The sequence below is a fragment of the Octodon degus genome, unplaced genomic scaffold, assembly GCF_000260255.1.
Source record: "Octodon degus isolate 3935 unplaced genomic scaffold, OctDeg1.0 scaffold00013, whole genome shotgun sequence".
NCBI classification, from domain to species: Eukaryota; Metazoa; Chordata; class Mammalia; order Rodentia; family Octodontidae; genus Octodon; species Octodon degus.
In genome coordinates, this window is record NW_004524589.1 from 17,326,524 (window position 1) to 17,330,913 (window position 4,390).

A 4,390-nucleotide genomic window follows, 5' to 3' on the forward strand; every position below is an offset into this window, starting at 1 on the left:
TCTCTCTCTCTCTCTCTCTCTCTCTCTCTCTCTCTCTCTCTCTCTCTCTCTCTCTCTCTCTCTCTCTTTTGTATGGGAGCTTATGCTGCTGGTCTATATCCCTGGCCCAAGTGTTCTTCATCTGAAGGACAGTCAGCCATAATTTTTTCCCAATGTGTGGGTTTTCTTTTTACTCTGTTGGTGATTTCTTTTGAAATGCAGAAACTTTTCAGAAAGATGAGCTCCCAATTGTCAGTTCTTTGAATTATCTCCCGTGCAGTCTGGTTTTTGTTCATGAATTCCGTACCTATCCCTATATCCTTAAGATTTCTATCTGCTTTGTCCTCCAGAAAATTTAATGTTTCCGTTTTAATATTTAAATCTTTTATCCATTTTGACTGTGTTTTTGTGCATGGTGATAGGCATGGGTCTAGTTTTAGCCTTTGGCATGTACACAGTATATCTTGAGGCTTCTTTTCCCCCCAAACCCTCTCTTATTCTCTCCTTATTTATAGAAGCATTATTTCCACTTCCCTTTTATTTTTTTTTTTTTTTTACTTTTACCTTCTTTCCTTTCCCCTGCCCCTCCTTTATTCTTCTTCCCATTTCAACATTTTACTGCTATTGATAGTGGAAATAGTGAATATGTACTCTTGAATGATTTTAGGAGGATATATTCTGTCATAAACTCAGAGGAATCTATTGCCTACACCCTGCCCCCATCCAAAAAGGGAAGCTGTAAAAATTTGATGTATAAAATACAGATTTAAGAAACTTCCTATTCAGACCCAGTTTTGCTACAGTGGTCAGAGAAATGTGGAGAGAAGCCAAACAGGGGAGAAAGAGAGAAATGGAAGGTGGGAAGGAAAGAGGGAGGGATGAGGAAAGTGAAAAAGGAAAGAAGGAGGTAGGGAAAGAGAGATTGAGAATACTCTTTTTCAATTTCTGTGAGGAGAAAATAGTATTTCCTAAGGCATAGTTCAAATTAGGCTTGGTAGAGCAGGAAGGACTACTCAAGTCTGCTTATTTTCTCTTCCTTTCATGTGACGTTATTACTGGAGAGGGTTTGGTTTTACAGGGGTAAGCATCAAGTCTGATGAAGCAAATGAAATGAGTGAGCAAACCATCCCTCATCCAAACACTGGAAAATAATGTTAGTCCTCTATGCCCTCTCCCTCAAGATGCTTGCCACGCAAGTGATTCATGGTGAACCACCCGCTCAGTACAGTCACTCCTGGAGAATAGCAAGGGCTTGCTTACACATAATTACTCAGAAATGAGTAGGAGGAAATCCTTGTCTTGGATCATGGGAGATAATGGAATTCTAACTGAGGGTGCTTTGGCAAAGTAGATGTACTTTTCCTTGGACCTTTGAAATCCTTAATGAGTTGAATCATGTGGAGTAACAAAATAAACAAGGATGAGAAACATCAGCTGGGCTTGGGCCAAAGTCTGGCCTACTTAAGATTGGGCTTCCCCATCACTGCTTAAACATGATGGAGCCTTCTATCAGCCAAGCCTGTGGTTTTATTTCATTTTTTTTTCTTTTTCTTAAATCAGATTTCAAAGGCCAGGCACTAGCTGATGGTAATTAGTAGGCATCAGTGGAGGTTTATTCTTGCTGCTCTTTCCAGGCATGCATAATTTTTGTGAAGAGAAAGGAAAATCCAATTACTCCCAAGTCCAGCCAGTGTGGCTCATCTGCTCCTGTGTCAGGTCATTAGAAATGATTCTTCACAACTGAAAGGAACAGCATCTTGTAACCTTATTTATAATATTAAGGGGGAAGAAAACAAGCACTGTGGCCATTTACAGCCTTCTCTACAAAAATTTGTCAAAAAAAGTTGATCCTGTAACACACATGGCGTAGAGAATTATTCATATCATAAGGAATTCATTAGTAATTTTATTTCTAGGGCCTTCTTCTATTTTAAGACTCTGTTAAAAATGCTCAATTTGAAACGTTCCAGGAAAGCTTTGCACTATATCAACCTAAAACATCTGATACAGTATTGGAGGACTTCAATTCCTCAAATCAAAAAAGATAGTAATTTTGAATCAAAATGGACATGAAAAGAGATATATAAAGTAATGCAAGGAAGGAGATCAAGAGATAGAGTGGAGAGAGAAGGGTGGAGAACAGAGTGTAAAATAGAATCAAGACTTGCTATGTACTTGTACAAATACCTCATAAGGAATATAGTCATTGTAGGCTATAAACATGCAACAATAAAAATCAATATTTAAGAATGAACAAAAAGAATGCAATAAATTAAAAGCATTCTTTACTAAGGGCAAGATTTATTGTAGGGAGTCACTAGCATAAAATATCATAGTTGATCCAAACCTTAAAGGATAAATAACAATCTATCTTGAGCATTTGGACTTTGTGTTTTTTTCCAACTGAGTTAAGTCTTTTGATTCTTTTGGTAATCTCTTCCAGGGTTAACTACTTCCATTGTAGGTGATGAAATATACAGCACTGCTATGAACATAGTCTTTTTCCCTTCTCTGCAACTCAGAATTAAAATGGTGATTCTTGTCTTATAGTCCAGTCTCAGAAGTAGTTCCACTGCAGAAGTTATTTGAAAAAAGTCTTATGCTTTTCAGCAGTGGTCTGTGACCAGGTTCTATCTTCTCCACAAACACTACCAATGAACTTCATTTAGATATGTATTAAACTAAGAAGCATTCTCTCAAATGAGTTTAAATGCACTTTATTTTTAGACAACCTACGTGACATGTTTTTCCCCCTAAAAAACAATGCCTCTAATCCAAATAAATCTTTGTCAAAATAAATGAAGTGTTCAAGATGACATCAGTCCCATCTGTCTAAAATCCTGGTGTTGTGTAGATGACAAGCAGCAGCCAGTTATGACAGGTGATAAATCCAATTCATTAACATTTTTCCATTTCTAAACCATCCTTAAAGAAAATCATAAATGGGGTCATACCATCCTCACAGTAGTCCAGGAGAGCAACCATGCCATCTGGATTCATGTTTGCAACAATAAAGAACTGATAGCTTTTGAAATTAGCAAGGGTGTGCTTGCTTTCTCTGTAGCCCCTGTCATAAACGGTTTTACTCTTTCTGGTCTTTGTTCTTCAAGTTTGCCTTTGATTGATTTCATATAATCTTTGACGTACTTCTTGTAGGCCTCTTTTGTGAAGCTGGTTTCCTGCAAGTGATGGCTCATTATAGTATCTACACCAGAGACTACTGTGCTTTCAGTGTCTTTGCCCTCTGGGCTTTCAGTGGAGTCATTGCTGCCGGCGAGTGAGTCGTCAATGCTGCCCTCTGTTCTACTGACCATCTTGCCCTCCACCTCCAGGCACAGCCCATTCCCGATCTCCCAGATCTTGTAAATGTCAGAGAACATCTCATCGTGGCTGATAAGGTCCCGGTAGATAATCATGATGGTGGCTGAGGGAAGTGAAGGCCTCTCAAGCTTAGCAGGAGCCAGGAGCTCAGAGCAAGCACGGTGCAGTGGGAGTGGCGCCCGGGGCAGGGGGAAGTGGTCCAAAAAGCTGGACTTCTTTGACTTTGGACTAATAAGTTTTATGACATACAGGACAGACCATCCAAAATATTTGTTTAATGAAAGACCTTAAAACATATTAAGCTACTTTTTTTTGGTGCTATTTTGATTCATGCTTTCTTCCTGAAAGCTTACACAAAAGTTGGTATGGCTGTTAGTGTGACACAAATAAGGTATAGGTCAAAAGGAATTTGATTCAGCAAGTAGAAATGAAACTGCACCTATTCATCGCACTGTGAGGCTGGTGTTTTTTCTAGTTTGCCTTCCAACCTCCCTGACCACCCTTTTAAATTTCCTGACTACTCTGGTCTCAGGTGGACTCAGAACAAATACTCAACAATTATTTATTGACACAGACAGACATTTAACATTGATGTTAACATTTCAATAGAGACATTTCAAACACTCTAATGTCTCCTAAACCAGGCCTTTATCATCTTTAACTTGTCCCCTTGCCATTTTCCAGTCTTTATTCTTCTTAAAGCAGGGATAAGCTGCTTGCTTGTATGAAACTAGAAGCATATAAAGTTCTGGTCACCTGTAGTGCCTGTGTTGAAGAATCTCATTCCTGAGCTATGTAGTTGGAAGAGTACTAGAAGGGGAAAAGGGAGATGAGCCCAATTCTATAGAAATTTTCAGGCCACTTGGCTCTTAGATGACTGAAACCAACTGTTCTATTAGTGTCCTCTCCAGCTCTAGAGCATGATATGAGACCCTTGAGTTCTCCACTTGCTACTTTCAGAAGTTCAAGGCAAGAGGAATGTTCCTAATACCTGTAAGTGCCCTAATATGCCTGCTAGAATTACTTTCAGAAGGAACTAAAAATCTTTTACTCACTTTAAGTTTTCCTGAGTCTTTATACATGAGCACAT

The 4,390-nt window shown here is 38.8% G+C and overlaps 1 pseudogene; it reads right to left on the reverse strand.

The window, feature by feature from the left end:
• Window positions 1-2,877: 2,877 nt before the first annotated feature.
• LOC111815228 lies at window positions 2,878-3,395 on the reverse strand (annotated as a pseudogene).
• Between the last annotated feature and the right edge of the window lie 995 nt (window positions 3,396-4,390).